The sequence below is a fragment of the Triticum urartu genome, chromosome 1A (genome assembly GCF_056163025.1).
Source record: "Triticum urartu cultivar PI428250 chromosome 1A, HENAU_Tu73, whole genome shotgun sequence".
NCBI classification, from domain to species: domain Eukaryota; kingdom Viridiplantae; phylum Streptophyta; class Magnoliopsida; order Poales; family Poaceae; genus Triticum; species Triticum urartu.
The window spans coordinates 164,449,227-164,467,404 of NC_141873.1; the positions used below are offsets into that span (position 1 = coordinate 164,449,227).

General features: G+C 48.2%; 1 pseudogene; it reads right to left on the minus strand.

The window, feature by feature from the left end:
* Positions 1 to 689: 689 nt before the first annotated feature.
* LOC147990476 (uncharacterized) lies at positions 690 to 4,626 on the minus strand (annotated as a pseudogene).
* Between the last annotated feature and the right edge of the window lie 13,552 nt (positions 4,627 to 18,178).

The window sequence follows — 18,178 nt, forward strand, 5'->3', positions numbered from 1 at the left end:
AACTTTATTATTGCCTCTAGGGCATATTTCCTTTAGTCTCCCACTTGCACTAGAGTCAATAATCTGGATTACACAGTGATGATTCTAATACCCATGGAGTCTTGGTGCTGATCATGTTTTGCTTGTGAGAGAGGCTTAGTCAACGGGTCTGAAACATTCAGATCCGTATGTATCTTGCAAATCTCTATGTCTCCCTCCTTGACTTGATCGCGGACGGAATTGAAGCGTCTCTTGATGTGCTTGGTTCTCTTGTGAAATCTGGATTACTTTGCCAAGGCAATTGCACCAGTATTGTCATAAAAGATTTTCATTGGACCCGATGCACTAGGTATTACACCTAGATTGGATATGAACTCCTTCATCCAGACTCCTTCATTTGCTGCTTCTGAAGCAGCTATGTACTTCGCTTCACATGTAGATCACGCCACGACGCTCTGCATGGAACTGCACCAACTGACAGCTTCACCATTCAATAAAAATACGTATCTGGTTTGTGACTTAGAGTCATCCGGATCAGTGTCAAAGCTTGCATCAACGTAACCGTTTATGATGAGCTCTTTGTCACCTCCATAAACGAGAAACATATCGTTAGTCCTTTTAGGTATTTCAGGATATTCTTGACCGCTCTCCAGTGATCCACTCCTGGATTACTTTGGTACCTCCCTGCTAAACTAATAGCAAGGAACACATCAGGTCTGGTACATAACATTGCACACATGATAGAACCTATGGCTGAAGCATAGGGAATGACTTTCATTTTCTCTCTATCTTTTGTAGTGGTGGGCATTGAGTCTGACTCAACTTCACACCTTGTAATACAGGCAAGAACCCTTTCTTTGCTTGATCCATTTTCAACTTCTTCAAAACTTTATCAAGGTATGTGCTTTGTGAAAGTCCAATTAAGCGTCTTGATCTATCTCTATAGATCTTGATGCGCAATATATAAGCAGCTTCACCGAGGTCTTTCATTGCAAAATTCTTATTCAAGTATCCTTTTATGCTATTCAGAATTTCAGTATCATTTCCGATCAACAATATGTCATCTATATATAATATCAGAAATGCTACAGAGCTCCCACTCACTTTCTTGTAAATACAGGCTTCTCCAAAAGTCTGTATAAAACGATATGCTTTGATCACACTATCAAAACGTATATTCCAACTCTGAGAGGCTTGCACCAGTACATAAATGGATCGTTGGAGCTTGCACACTTTGTTAGCACCTTTTGGATCGACAAAACCTTCTAGTTTCATCATATACAACTCTTCTTTAAGATATCCATTAAGGAATGCAGTTTGGACATCCATTTGCCAAATTTCATAATCATAAAATGCGGCAATTGCTAACATGATTCGGACGGACTTAAGCATCGCTACAGGTGAGAAGGTCTCATCATAGTCAACTCGTTGAACTTGTCGAAAACCTTTCGCAACAAGTCGAGTTTTGTAAACAGTAATATTACTGTCAGCGTCAGTCTTCTTCTTGAATAGCCATTTATTCTCTATGGCTTTCCGATCAACGGGAAAGTCAATCAAAGTCCACACTTTGTTCGCATACATGGATCCCATCTCAGATTTCATGGCCTCAAGCCATTTTATGGAATCTGGGCTCGTCATCGCTTCCTCAAAATTCGTAGGTTCATCATGGTCAAGTAACATGACTTCCACAATAGGATTACCGTACAATTCTGGTGCGGATCTTACTCTCGTTGACCTACGAGGTTCGGTAGTAACTTGATCAGAAGTTTCGTGATCATCATCATTAGTTTCCTCACAAATTGGTGTAGGAATCACTGGAACTGATTTCTGCGACGAACTACTTCCCAATAAGGGTGTCAGATGTGGGGTTCCGGCAAACCCTTAAGGTTCGAACACTGGGGTGGGCGCAAAGTCTTCCCCTCCTATCGATCTACGCTCTAGCTCGCTAAGATCTTGCAGACGAACTCGACGAACTCGCAACACAGAAAGACACGGGGTTTATACTGGTTCGGGCCACCATTGTGGTGTAATACCCTTCTCCAGTGTGGTGGTGGATTGCCTCTTGGGCTGATGATGAATAATACAAGGGGAAGAACAGCCTCCTGAGGTTGAGGTGTTCTTGCGTGTAGGAACTTGTGTGTGTCTCTGGGTCTGATGAGATCTCTCCCCGCCTCTCCTACTATGGTGGTGGCTAGTCCTATTTGTAGAGGCCCTGGTCCTCTTCCCAAATATCGAGCGGGACGAGAGCCAACAATGGCGGGCTAATTTGAAGGGGGACAGCTAGTATGAGCCATCCTGACAAAAGTAGTCTTCGCCTGCACAAAGCTCTGGTGATAACACCGTCTTGGGCTCCACGATGACCTCCGCCTTGCAGTCCATGGTATTGGTCTTGTTGCACCAAAATGACAACCTTTGCCTGAGGCCTCGGTACTCCGCGGTTGCTCTTGCCCCCTTTGCACCAAAGAGGAAACAAGGACGCTGCGCGCGCTGGCGCCCGCCTGGTGTCGATCGTCGTGGCTCACATCATGAGAGCCTCGTGAGGTTCACCCCGCCTTGATATCTCCACTCCTCGTGAGCCTACCTAGCTAGGACACTCTAGAGGAGGTCTTGCATCGTCCGCCTCATGAGGCTTGGCCCCTCGCGAGGGTCTTGGGTGCCTTGTTGGTGAAGATGGGTCGTACGGCCTATTGCTTGGCCACGCCGCGGGCCGCAGGCAGGCAAGTTTGGGGACCCCCGTTCCCAGAACGCCGACAAAGAGAGTAGGTACAGTTACCTCATCAATTTCTACTTTCCTCCCACTAACTTCTTTCGAGAGAAACTCCTTCTCTAGAAAGGCTCCATTCTTAGCAACGAATATCTTTCCTTCGGATCTGTGATAGAAGGTGTACCCAATAGTCTCCTTTAGGTATCCTATGAAGACACATTTCTCCGATTTGGGTTCGAGCTTATCAGGTTGAAGCTTTTTCACATAAGCATCACAGCCCCAAACTTTAAGAAACGACAACTTGGGTTTCTTTCCAAACCACAGTTCATAAGGTTTCGTCTTAACGGATTTCGATGGTGCCCTGTTTAACGTGAATGCCGCCGTCTCTAAAGCATATCACCAAAATGATAACGATAAATCAGTAAGAGACCTCATAGATTGCACCATATCTAATAAAGTGTGGTTATGACGTTCGGACACACCATTACGCTGTGGTGTTCCAGGTGGCGTGAGTTGCGAAACTATTCTGCATTGTTTCAAATGAAGACCAAACTCGTAACTCAAATATTCTCCTTCACGATCAGATCATAGAAACTTTATTTTCTTCTTACGATGATTTTCCACTTCACTCTGTAATTCTTTGAACTTTTCAAATGTTTCGGACTTATGTTTCATCAAGTAGATATACCCATATCTGCTCAAATCATCTGTGAAGGTTAGAAAATAACGATACCCGCCACGAACATCAACACTCATCGGACCGCATACATTAGTATGTATTATTTCCAATAAGTCTGTTGGTCGTTCCATTGTTCCGGAGAACGGAGTCTTAGTCATCTTGCCCATGAGGCATGGTTCGCAAGCATCAAGTGATTCATAATCAAGTTATTCCAGAAGTCCATCAGCATGGAGTTTCTTCATGCGCTTTACACCTATATGACCTAAACGACAGTGCCACAAATAAGTTGCACTATAATTATTGAACTTATATCTTTTGGCTTCAATACTATGAATAAATATGTGTATCACTACTATTGAGATTTAGTAAAAATAGACCACTCATCAAGGGTGCATGACCATAAAAGATATTACTCATATAAATAGAACAACCATTATTCTCTGATTTAAATGAATAACAGTCTTGCATCAAACAAGATGTAGATATAATGTTCATGCTTAATGCTGGCGCCAAATAACAATTATTCAAGTCTAAGTCTAATCCCGAAGGTAGATGTAGAGGTAGCATGCCGACGGCGATGACATCGAATTTGGAACCATTTCCCACGCGTATCGTCACCTCGTCCTTAGCCAATCTTCGCTTAATCCGTAGCGCCTGTTTCGAGTTGCAAATATTAGCAACAGAACCGGTATCAAATATACCCAGGCTCTACTGCAAGCATTAGTAAGGTACACATCAATAACATGTATATCAAATATACCTTTCACTTTGCCATCCTTCTTATCCGCCAAATACTTGGGGCAGTTCTGCTTCTAGTGACCAGTCCCTTTGCAGTAGAAGCACTCAGTCTCAGGCTTAGGTCCAGACTTGGGCTTCTTCACTTGAGCAGCAACTTGCTTGTTGTTCTTCTTGAAGTTCCCCTTCTTCCTTTTGCCCTTCTTCTTGAAACTGGTGGTCTTGTTGACCATCAACACTTGATGCTCCTTCTTGATTTCTACCTCCGCAGACTTTAGCTTTGCGAAGAGCTCGGGAATTGTCTTATCCATCCCTTGCATATTATAGTTCATCACGAAGCTCTTGTAGCTTGGTGGCAGTGATTGAAGAACTCTATCAATGACACTATCATCAGAAAGATTAACTCCCAGCTAAGTCAAGTGGTTGTGGTACCCAGACATTCTGAGTATATGTTCACTGACAGAATTATTGTCCTCCATTTTGCAGTTATAGAACTTATTCAAGACTTCATATCTCTCGATCCAGGCATTTTCTTGAAATATTAACTTCAACTCCTGGAACATCTCATACGCTCCATGACGCTCAAAACGTCGTTGAAGTCCCGGTTCTAAACCGTAAAGCATGGCACACTGAACTATCGAGTAGTCATCAGCTTTGCTCTGCCAGACGTTCTTAACATTTTCAGCAGCATCTACAGCAGGCTTGTCACCCAGCGGTGCTTCCAGGACGTAATTATTCTGTGTAGCAATGAGGATAATCCTCAAGTTACGGACCCAGTCCGTGTAATTGCTACCATCATCTTTCAACTTAGCTTTCTCTAGGAACGCATTAAAATTCAACGGAACAACAACATGGGCCATCTATCTACAACAACATAGACATGCAAAATACTATCAGGTACTAAGTTCATGATAGATTTGAAGTTAATTAATCATATTACTTAAGAACTCCCACTTAGATAGACATCCCTCTAATCATCTAGGTGATCACGTGATCCATATCAACTAAACCATGCCCGATCATCACGTGAGATGGGGTAGTTTTCAATGGTGAACATCATTATGTTGATCATATCTACTATATGATTCACGCTCAACCTTTCGGTCTCAGTGTTCCGAGGCCATATCTGCATATGCTAGGCTCGTCAGGTTTAACCCGAGTATTCTGCTTGTGCAAAACTGGCTTGCACCCGTTGTATGTGAATGTAGAGCTTATCACACCCGATCATCACATGGTGTCTCGGCACGACGAACTGTAGCAATGGTGCATACTCAGGGAGAACACTTATACATTGAAATTTAGTGAGAGATCATATTATAATGCTACCGCCGTACTAAGCAAAATGAGATGCAGAAATGATAAACATCACATGCAATCAAATAAGTGATATGATATGGCCATCATCATCTTGTGCCTTTTGATCTCCATCTTTAAAGCACTTTCATGATCACCATCGTCACCGGCTTGACACCTTGATCTGCATCGAAGCATCGTTGTCGTCTCGCCAACTATTGCTTCTATGACTATCGCTATCGCTTAGTGATAAAGTAAAGAAATTACATGGTGATTACATTTCATACAATAAAGCGACAACCATATGGCTCCTGCCAGTTGCCGATAACTGTGTTACGAAACATGATCATATCATACAAAAATATATATAATCACGTCTTGACCATATCACATCACAACATGCCCTACAAAAACAAGTTAGACGTCCTCTACTTTGTTGTTGCAAGTTTTACGTGGCTGCTACGGGCTTCTAGCAAGAACCGTTCTTACCTACGCATCAAAACCACAACGTAGTATAGTGATTGCTTTTTTTGATCTTCAGAAAGAACCCTGTTCATTGAAACCGATTCAACTAAAGTTGGAGAAACAAACACCCACTAGCCACCTGTGTGTGAAGCACATCGGTAGAACCAGTCTCGTGTAAGCGTACGCGTAATGTCGGTCTGAGCCGCTTCATCCAACAATACCACTGAATCAAGAATCAACTAGTGACGGCAAGAAATATGTATATACTCACACCCACAACTCCTTTGTGTTCTACTCGTGCATATAACATCTACGCATAGACCTGTCTCGGATGCCACAGTTGGGGAACGCAGTAATTTCAAAAATATTCCTACGCACATGCAAGATCCATCTAGGTGATGCATAGCAACAAGAGGGGAGAGTTTAGACCACGTACCCTCGTAGACCGTAAGCGGAAGGGTTATGAAAACACGGTTGATGTAGTCGCACGTCTTCACGATCCGACCGATCCTAGCACCGAAGGTACGGCACTTCCGCGAACTGCACACGTTCAGCTCGGTGACGTCCCACGAACTCTAGATCGAGCTGAGGTCGAGGGAGAGTTTCTTCAGCACGGCGGCGTGATTACGGTGGTGACGAAATTACCAACGCAGCGCTTCGCCTAAGCTCTACAACGATATGATCGAGGTGGAAATCTATGGAGGGGGCACCGCACACGGATAAACAATCAACTTGTGTGTCTATGGGGTGCCCCCTCCCCCGTATATAAAGGAGTGGAGGAGGGGGAGGGTTGGCCCTCTCATGGCGCGCCCAAGGGGGGAGCCCTACTCCCGGTGGGAGTAGGATTCCCCCTACCCTAGTTGGGGTAGGAGAGAAAGGAAGGGGAGAGAGAGGAAAGGAAAGGGGGGGCCGGCCCCCCACCCAATTCGGATTGGCCTTGGGGGCGCACCCTCCACCTTGGCCGCCTCCTCCTCTCTCCCACTAAGGCCCAATAAGGTCCATTGACTCCCTGGGGGGTTTCGGTAACCCCCAGTTACTCTGGTAAATGCCCGAACTCATCCGGAACCATTCCGATGTCCAAACATAGCCTTCCAATATATCGATCTTTATATCTCGACCATTTCGAGACTCCTCGTCATGTCTGTGATCATATCCGGGACTCCGAACTACCTTTGGTACATCAAAACACATAAACTCATAATACCGATCGTCACCGAACGTTAAGCGTGTGGACCCTACGGGTTCGAGAACTATGCAGACATGACCGAGACTCACTTCTGGTCAATAACCAATAGCGGAACCTGGATTCTCATATTGGTTCCTACATATTCTATGAAGATCTTTATCTGTCAAACCGCATAACAACATACGTTGTTCCCTTTGTCATCGGTATGTTACTTGCCTGAGATTCGATCATCGGTATCTCAATACCTAGTTTAATCTTGTTACCGGCAAGTCTCTTTACTCATTACATAATGAAACATCCCGTAACTAACTCATTAGTCACATTGCTTGCAAGGCTTATAGTGATGTGCATTACCGAGAGGGCCCAGAGATACCTCTTCGATACACGGAGTATAAAATCCTAATCTCGATTTATGCCAACTCAGCCAACACCACTGGAGACACCTATAGAGCATCTTTATAGTCACCCAGTTATGTTGTGATGTTTGATAGCACACCAAGTTTTCCTCCGGTATTTGGGAGCTGCATAATCTCATAGTCATGGGAACATGTATAAGTTATGAACAAAGCAATAGCAACAAACTAAACGGTCATCGTGCTAAGCTAATAGATGGGTCAAGTCAATCACATTATTCTCTAATGATGTGATCCCGTTAATCAAATGACAACTCATGTCTATGGTTAGGAAATTTAACCATTTTTTTATTAATGAGCTAGTCAAGTAGAGGCATACTAGTGACACTCAGTTTGTCTATGTATTCACACATGCACTAAGTTTCTGATTAATACAATTCTAGCATGAATAATAAACATTTATCATGATATAAGGAAATATAAATAACAACTTTATTATTGCCTATAGGGCATATTTCCTTCGGAAGGGTGAAAGCAGAACACCAACGACCAGCTGGCCTCCTCCAACCTCTTGCTATTCCAGAATGAAAGTTTGACCATATCGAAATGGACTTCGTTACTAGATTTCCCAAGTCCAAGCGTGGCAATGACGCTATCTTCGTTCCCATTGACAAGCTTACAAAAGTGGCTCATTTCCTTCCAATCAAAGAATCTATCACGATAGCTCAGTTGGCAGAGCTATACACCTCCAGGATTGTCTCCTTGCACGGTATTCCACAATTGATCTCCTCAGATCACGGAAGCATTTTCACTTCTAAGTTCTGGGACTCATTCCAGAAGGCCATGGGCACCAACATTCGCTTCAGCACAGCTTTCCATCCTCAAACAAGTGGGCAAGTCGAGCGAGTCAGCCAAATCCTCACAGACATGCTTAGGGATTGCGTCATCTGTTTCGGTATGAAGTGGGAAGATTGTCTTCCATATCCCGAGTTCTCCTACAACAAAAGCTTCCAAGCAAGTTCGGGCAAGGACCCATTCAAAATTCTATATGGCAAAAGGTGCCATACTCCTCTCAATTGGTCAGAGACAGGTGAACGCCAACTTCTTGTCAACGACTTGATCACAAAAGCTAAGGAAATGTGTAAAGTCATCCGTGAAAATCTCAAAGCCGTGCAATCACACCAGAAGAGTTAGTATGATAGCAAGCACTGTGACTTGGCTTTCGAGATGGGAGACCATGTCTACCTTCACGTCTCTCCAATGAAAGACACTCATTTCTTCGGTATCAAAGGGAAGCTTGCCCCTAGATATGTGGGTCCTTTCAAGATCACTGGAAAAAGAGGCAACCTCGCCTATCAACTTGAACTCCCATCCAACTTCTCAAACGTGCATGCTGTGTTTCACGTGTCACAGCTTCGCAAGTGGTTCAAGACCCCCGAGCGCACTATCAACTTTGAAGAGATTGATCTCCAAGAAGATTTGTCTTATTATGAGCATCCCATTGCTATTCTTGAAGAAACCGAACGCAAGACTCGCAATAAGTCAATCAAATTCCTGAAAGTGAAGTGGTCACACCATTCCGACCAAGAAGCCACCTGGGAACGCGAGGATCACCTCTGTTCCGAATATCCGGAGTTCTTTCAGTCCTAGATCTCGGGACGAGATCCTCTTGTAGTGGTGGAGTGTTGTAACACCCCGGATGTAACTTTCCATATTTGTAACTCCGACTCTTGCGATTTCCGGCTATGTGATATGATATTCCCTTCGTGGTTGGGTTTTCTTCATTTTGCATTTTGTTCATGTCATGCATTTCATATCATGTCATATTCCAACAAGTGTTGCTGAGAGCAAGCGTGAGGAGTTCCGCAATCTCAAGCAAGGAAGCATGTCTGTGTACCAATACAACATCGAGTTTTAGAAACTTGCTCGCTTCGCAAGGCAGGTTGTTCCTGATGAAAAGAGCATGATCTATCACTTCAGAGGTAGCCTCAAAGAAGATCTGCAGTTACCTCTCGTTCTTGTTGAGCCTACTAAGTTTGATCAATTCTATAACATGCCCCTCAAGAAAGAAGGTGCTCAGCTCAAGTGTGAGGCTTCTAAGAGGAGAATCAGGGATGTAGTTCAATCTTCCTCTTCCTCGCAAATGGAAGCTAAGCAACAGATGTTCTGGCCTCCTCCTCCTCCTCCGTTTAATCAGCCCTACCAGCAGAAGAACAAAGGTGTCCATGGATCTTCCCGCCCACCCAACCCAGGCTACCAGAACAAGTCTCAGACTCAAGCTCCAAGGTCAAGTGCTCCTTATCATCGTCCGCTCTCAGAGGTCACTTGCAACAAGTGTCAGCAGAAAGGTCACTATGCAAACAAGTGCTTCAACCAAAGGCGCCTTCCGCCTCCTCCTCCTGTGAGATCTTCTAGCAGTGCAGTGGTCAAGCATAATCCCAAGCATGCTAAGGTGAACATGATGAATGCAGCTCAGGCAGAGGATTCTTCAGATGTGATCATGGGTAACCTTTCAGTTAACTCCTTTCCTGCAAAAGTATTGTTTGATACTGGTGCATCGCATTGTTTCATGTCAAGACCGTTTTTTGCAAAGCATGAATTCACTTCTTCACATTTGGGTAAACCCATGGATATTGTTTCTTTGGGTAAACGGTTGAGCTCCAGTTTGGTGGTTCCAGATGTTTCTATCAAGATGGGCAACTATAAATTTCTGTCTAAACCAATTGTTCCTGGTGACTTGGATATTGATCTAATTCTTGGCATGGACTGGTTTTCTAACCACAAGGCTCAACTTGATTGTGCTGCCAGGGAGATTCAATTGACGCACTCTTCTGAGGATGTGATCATCTAGGCTGCTCGGGATGAAACCATTCGACTGTTTTCTCTCAATGAGAAGGGCGAACTAGACGCAATTTCTCGGATTCCAGTCATTTGTGAATACCAAGACGTCTTTCCAGAAGAGCTTCCAGGAATGCCTCCTCACCACGGCAGGTGGCGCGCGGTCATAACGTGGTGGTACTGGGAGTGCCCGCGCCCCTGCTTGCGGCCGCTGGACCACCTGGCAGCTTCCTTCTTCGCGCGCAGGCGCCCTACATGGTGGGTCACGCTTTGGGGCCTCGTGCCTTGGCTCGATGATGGCATCTTGATAGGGAGTTGGAGGAGGCGCTTCGTGTGCTACGTCACCCGCAGCAGGCGGTGAGCGAGGCAGCGAGAGAGACGATGCAGGAGAGCCCCCAGCGATGCTGACGAGCTCAGATATGCATTCCAGCCAGTCTTCGTAGAAGTCGTCGACAGGGCGATAGCGTAGGAGCTCGCGCACCATGAGCAGTGTAGCCTGCGTGTCCGCTGGCCCACGACAAGCGTGAGATAACGAATCAGCCGGAGTCAGTGAGGGGGTGGCCGTGCACCCGTCACACCGCACGGAGGGGTGCAGCGACGAAGCTTGCTGCTCGTGCCCCACCGGGCCGGTGGCGGCGTTGGTGGCAGGCGATGGAGAACGATGGGGAGGCCCGCCAGCATGCGCCGTTTGGGCGACGCGAGCGGCGAGGGCGGCCCAACGCTCAGCACGGGCTCGACGGGCGTCAGCCATGGAAGCGGTGGAGCAGTGGAGAATCGATCGATGGAAGAGAGGCTCCGACGCACCCCGTACATGGCGCGCCAAATGTCGGATTTGGGGTTCCGCAGACCCTTGAGAGGTTCTAACTCAGGGTTGCGTCTGAAGAGCTCGTCCTCCCCAGTCTGCCTACGCTCTGATTCCACGGCCTAGCTCGACGAACCAAATGGACAAGAGACGCGGCAGTTTACCCAGGTTTGGGCCACCTTGCGATGTAAAACCCTACTCCTGCTTTGTGGTGGATTGGCCTCGAGGGGGTGAGGATGAACTAGTGCAATGGCCGAACAGCCTCGGGAGGTGAGGTGTTCTTGCACTCGATGAACTGGTGGGTGTGAGGATGACCTGAATGATTTGTCCCCTTCTATGGTGGTGGCGGCTAAGTCCTATTTATAGTGGCCTTGGTCCTCTTCCCAAATGTAGGCGAGAAGGGATCCCACAACAGCCAAATTCAAAGGGAGACAACTAGTACAAGTTATCCTGACAAAAGTAGTCTTCTCCTGCAAAAGCTCCTGGTCGTGACATCGCGGTGGGCTCCGCGATGACCTCCGTCCTGCCATCCTGGCGGTCTTGGTCTTGTTGCACCAAAAGGGAAACCTTTTCTTGATTCCTCGAGACCCCATGCCTGCGCTTGCCTCCTTAGAACCAAAGAGGAAACTAGTACACTGTGCTCACTGGCGCCCGCCTGGCCTTGGTCTTCATGGCTCACGTCATATGAACCTCGCGAGGTGCACCTTGCATTAATATCTCCACTCCTAGGTAGTCAGCCTGGTGAGGCTGCCCCCTAGGGAAGTCTTCGTGTCGTCCGCCTCTCAAGGGTCTTGGGTTGTTGTTGTTGAAGCTGGGTCGTATCGGGCCGTTGACAGAGCCACGCTGTGGGCCGCAGGCAGGCAAGTCTGGGTACCCCCGTCACTACAAAAAAAGACACATCTGTGACATTTTGGTCCGAACAGAAAAAAATTCTGTCATACTTAGGACACTTCTATGACGATAATTGTGACAAAACCCGGTATCATCATAGATGTGGTGGGGTCCTACTTCTATGACAAAAAATCATGACAGAAAATGGGCTTTTCGTCCTGGGCGGGCCGGAGACGCAGCTGCATGACATTCTTTGGGTCGTCCATGACGGAAAAAACGTGGTAGAAGCGAGGGCGAGGAAAATATCAGGGTGTTCCCGGTTACGGTGGGTGGTCGGGGCGAGCGATGTGCATTTCTCTCGTACACGCACGTGCGTGGGTGCGAGGCATTGGGCTCTAACTGAACCCGAGCGAGGCGTTGGGCTCTAACTGAACCCGAGCGATTGCACTGCAGGCTATGCGTTACTGAACCCGAGCGATCGATCGATGGCTGTTAACTGAACTTGATAGAGCGATTCCTTCACTACTCCTGCTAACTGAAGCCGATCGATGCTGCCTCTAGATGAACAGTGAGCGTTGCTGGGGGGGTTGGATGAATAGTTACCGGTGGGGTGGATGAACAGGACCCCATGGTGTTGCCTCTGGATAAACAGGACCCCGATCGATCGAGCCAGTTGGGGCTGGATGAACAGGACCCCGTGGAGGGCTGGATGAACAGGACCACCCCGTGGAGGGCAGGATGAACAGTAGATGGTGGAGGGCTGGATGAACAGTAGCCCATGGAGGGGTGGTTGAATAGGAGCCCGTGGAGAGGGCTGGTTCAATAGTAGCCAGTGGAGCAGCGCATGGTGGAGGCTAGATGAACAGGAGCCCATGGATGAACAGTCGCAGGTGGAGGCTGGAGGAGGTCGACGGTGGATGAACAGTAGCCCGTGGATGCTGGAGGGGGGCGACGGTGGAGATGAACAGTATCCCGTGGAGTCCCATTTTGCGGTACGCAAAACCCCTCCCGATGAACAGGACCCCCGTTTCGACTTTAGCGCTCCAACACAAGTCTGTTTCCTCCATTTTGCGGTACGCCACACCCCTCCCGATCAACAGGACCCCCGTTTCGACCATAGGAGATCCGTTTCCTCCGTTTTGTGGTACGCCAGACCCCTCCCGATGAACAGGATCCTGTTTCGAACGTGGCCGGTCGAACACAAGGCCGTTTCCTCCGTTCTGCGGTACGCCAGGCCTTGTTTCCATCGGTTGTTCTGTCCAAGCCGGTTGGCTCCCATGCGTTCCGTTGCCTCCCGATGAACACGACGCATTCCGTTGCCTCCCCATGAACACGACGACGACGCAGTTTCTCCGTTCTGACCCAGCCATGTACACGAGCCCTGGCCATATGTACGCGCGAGTAGGCGTTCGAGACCCCCTCCCCCGTATGTACGTAGATGGCCGTATTTACTTTCTTGCACCCTGGTCGATGTACGTACATGTACATGCTACGTGCACGCCTCTACTACGACATGTGCGCCCCTCTACATCAACCAGTATGTACGCACACATTCACGACCAGAATGACAACGCTACATACGCTTCAACCAGGTGGGTCCCGACTGTCAGGCACTTGCTTGTGTGCGAACATGTAGCTCATGGGTCCCAGCAGTCAGGGGGGCGAATCGTTTTTTTTGCTCGGACACACTTCCTTGCGTGCGAAGATGTAGCTGGTGGGTCCCAGTAGTCAGGGGAAACGTTTTTTCGTGAAATATGGTGGCCCATCCGGTGGGTCCCCATTGTCAGGTGGAGGAATAATTATTTTATGCATAATAAGGAGGCACTTCCTTGCTGCGGCCTTGGGCCCAGCTGTCAGCCTATCCACCTATAGTACTCTTCCGATGGAAGTCATTCCTTGACCATGTTGACCAAGCCGTGCAGAGAGCACCAGGGCGGTGGACGACGGCGAGGCCTAGGAAGGGGACGACGCGGAGCCAAGGAAGACGCGGTAGTGGAATCCCGCGCGGAGAGGAGTACGAGGGTTCACTGGTTCGGCTGCGGTGTGAGGCTGCCGTCGCTGCAAGGCCTGGCCAGCGGTGGGAATAGTAGGGGCGGTGAGGCCTCCGCAGTAGCACAGCCGGCCACGGGAGGCGGGAGCATGCGGCATGACCGACGCTCCTTTGGGCAGCTAGAGCAGGAAGACCATAGGTTGAAGAAGCACTATGGCCGTTGGATGGACATCGTACGGTCACTGGAGCTAGAATCGTTCATATTGACTAAGTTGACAAAGCACTCCGTCCCCGTCAACTTAGTAGGCCCACAAGTCAGCCACCCACCAAGGTGGTCCCAACTAGGAGGGGGAGTATTCATTTTTTTGTGCGCAATAAGGCGGCACTTCCTGTGGGTCCGAGCTAACAGTGGGGGGAACGTTTTTTTTCACGAAATACGGTGGCCCATCCGGTGGGTCCCAACAGTCTGGGCAGAAACGTTTTTTCGCCAAATACGGTGGCCCATCCGATGGGTCCCTGCTGTCAGGTGGAGGAATAATTATTTTCCGCATAATAAGGAGGCACTTCCTTGCGGCTGCCGTGGACCCAACTGTCAGGCTCTCCACATACAGTACTCTTCCGATGGAAGTCGTTCCTTGACCACGTTAACCACACCATGCCGAGAGCACCAGGGCGGTGGACGACGGAGAGGCCTAGGAAGGGGACGACGTGGAGCCGGGGAAGACACGGCAGTGGATGCCCATGCATAGAGGAGTATGAGTGTTCACGGGTTTGCTGCAGTGTGAGGCTGTCGTCGCCGCAGAAAAACAGGGGGTGTGGGTGAGTAGAGGGATGGCCTGGCCAGCGGTGGGAGTAGTAGGGGGCGGTGAGGCCTCCGCTGCATCATAGCCGGCCACGGGAGGCAGGAGCACGAGGCACGACCGGCGCTGGTTTGGGCGGCTGGAGCAAGAAGACCAGAGGTTGAAGAAGCACTATGACCATTGGATGGACATCGTACGGTCACCGGAGCTAGAATCATGCATATTGACTAAGTTGACAAAGCTTTTCGTCCCTGTCAACTTAGTAGGCCCACAAGTCAGCCTGCCACTATACTGGGTCCCAGCTAGCAGGGGGAGTATTCATTTTTTATGCGTAATAAGGACGCACTTCCTTGCGTGCGAAGATATAGCTGGTGGGTCCGAGCTGTCAGCGGCGGTAACGTTTTTTCATGAAATGGAGAGGCCCTTTCGGTGGGTCCCAAATGTGAGGTGGAGGAATCATTATTTTGCGCGTAATAAGGAGGCATTTCCTTGCGTGCGACCGTGGACCCAGCTGTCAGCCTCTCCACGTACAGTCCACTTCAGATGCATGTCGGTCGTTGACCACGTTGACCAGGCTGCGCCGAGAGCACCAGGGCAGTGGACGACGGCAAGGCCCAGTAAGGGAACGACACGGAGGCAGGGAAGAATCGGCAGTTGTTTCCCACGCGGAGGGGAGTACGACTGTACGAGGGTTTACTGGTTCGTCTGCCGTCGCCAGAGAATAACAGCAGGTGTGGGTGAGTAGAGGGATGGCTAGGCCAGCGATGGGAGTACGGTGGGGCGGTGAGGCCTGCGCGGCAGCACAACCGTCCGCGGGGAGGAGGGAGCGGGCAATCCCCCGGTGCTTGTTTGAGCGGCTGGAGCAGGAAGAGCAGAGATTGAAGAAGCAGGACGACCGTTGGATGGACATCCAACAGTCACTTCTTGTGCGTCAACCTTTTTTTAGGAAAGCTTCAAACCTATGGAAAAAAGCATCCAGCCCATATTCTTAAGGTTTTTTTGGAGCCGATATTCTTTTTGTTAGCATTACAGCCCATATTGTGGCCGCGGTTAAAAAATTATACGAAATTTTGCATATTTCGGTGTGGTCCGAAGTGTTTTTAATCCTGAAATTTCGAGTCACATTCAAACTGATTTTAAAAATAAATGTATATCAACATAAAATCCAACAAATTGTCCACGCATAAAAATTAATGCAATTTAAAATCTTGAAATGAAAAAAAGAATTTGAAACTAATTGCCGGTTTGATGTGTTTTAAAAATGTACAGCCCATTTCTCATTAGTGATAGGCCATTTTCTCGTACAGGTGAATGAAGCTCTCCTCATCTTGAAAGATTTGCAGCCCAACAGGCCTGACAAAGCGACTTACTTGGCAAATCACAAAAAAACTGGGCTAGCCATTTTCAGAAAGAAAGAAAAAATTACTGGCCTGGTCTGTGGTAAACATAAAAGAGAAGGTTGTCTATACAGGCCAGAGTGCCCCGCACAGCCCAGTTGACACCCTGGTTCCATTTCAAAAACAAATTAGATAAATGCCACTCCAATTATGGTGATTCATAAAAATTTCGCTGCAATTTCCAAACTTTGGAAAATGCCACTGCAATTTTTGCAAACTTTGGAAAACGCCACTGCAATTTGCAAACTTTTAAAAGTGCCACTCCAGACTTCGAAAAGTGCCACTGGAAATGGCATTTTTCAAAGTTTGGAAATTGCAGTGGCGTTTCTCAAAAACACCAGATTTGGAGTGGCATTTATCAAATTAACCCAAAACAAAAATAACTGGGCGAGCTGCTGGGTCCCTGGTGTCAGCCGCTCGTTGTGCAATTCTCTCGTTTATTGACTACGTTGACAATGGCATGGGACCCACATGTCAGAAATCCATTAGGAGGAGCCATTTTTTATTGGCTTGAAGTAAGGAGGCACTTGCTTGCGTACTGCCATGACCTTGGCGGGTCCCTGCTGTCATCCTCTCCACGTACAATCATCTCCTGATTGTGTACGCGTCAACTTGGTAGGCCCACAAGTCAGCCTCTAAACCCGTGGAGGACAAATACAACCCATTTAAAAAAATAACAGGCCATTCCATATGTTCAAACAGAAAGTTCAACATTCAGAGCAAAGTAACAGGTCTGATCCACATATAGAGTACTGAACTTCCACGTTGACAACCATCATATCCAAGTTAACTATCTACTCCCACTAATACTCTAGTAGCGTACAAGTACTAACTTACTATTAGCTAACTAGACGATGCCGACCGCCATATGTGGTACATGCTGAACACCGGCACTGCCGTCCTCCGCCTCGCCTCGGACTTGCGAGAGGTGTGCTAGGGCATGTTGCTCACGCACGTTGGCTCTTTCCATGCCGGCGTGGTCCACCGAAGCTTCGGCTTCTAAGCGAGAAACCCACTTGACGAGCTGGTAGTAAAAATCAGTGTCGCAAACGTGTGCATGCCCGACAGCCTCCAGGGCTATTTTCCGGGCGCCGGCCTCCACGTAGTAGGCCCAGTTGCGGGCGCTCTGCTCGCGACTCAGAGCGTCGGTGCACGGTGCTCCATGTCCCACTGTCGGTGCAAATCGGTGATACGCTGCTCCTCCGCCAAGCGGTCGCGCTCCAACAACTCCTGCTCCTCCGCCAGGCGGTCGCACTCCAACAAGTCCTCGATCTCCGCATTGCCATCTAAAGACCGATAGAATGCCTCCTCCCTTCGTCTGCCTTCTGGTGAAAAATCGAACACTAGTTCCGGTGGTGACCGCCTCCGGCCTCGCCTATCGCGGACGGGCAGGGGCATGGCGGACGTGGCGAGAGCGAGGATAAGTGGTGAGCGACGTCGGGTCGATGGGAGTTTATGAGGATAGGGCGAGTTGGGTCACGGTGCCACCATAGAAGGCCGCGAAACAGTACTTATAGGCGGAAGGTAGCGCGACGGTCATCGGAATTCAATGCATAATTAAGCAGGCATGGCTTAGCGCGCCAGCTTGCCGTGGAAAACTAGAGAAACTGAAATTCTCACTGTGTCGTCCTGTCCCGTCCGTGCTGGGTCGCACGCCGGCATGACGGTCAAACGAGTGCACCCGAATCATCTCCCTCCTTGTCAATAATGATTCCACGGATTTAAAAGGCCCGAAACAATTAAAGCGCATCTTTTTCGCATCAGTTAGCTGCCTTAATTACGGCCGGTTGCATGCAGGCACTCAAAATCGCTCGCAGCCAGTACATGGAGCAACATGCAATGAGTCGCAGCCGAGGGCATTAGTTGATGAACTTTAGCTGGGAGATAAGGCATTTGCGAACATTTTCACTGGCAGTTTCTTCAGATTCGCATGGCATTTTCTTCAGAGCAGCTTGTCAGTTTGTTCAGAGGTAGGCATTTTTATTCAAAAAATTGCCACTTCGGATCTTGCGTCGCAACTAAAACTGCCAGGAGCGCATTAGTAGGCTAGCTAGTGATCGATTAGTAACTTGTAAACACTGAGCGAATAGATATAAGGAACTATTAATGCATCTCAATGATTCACA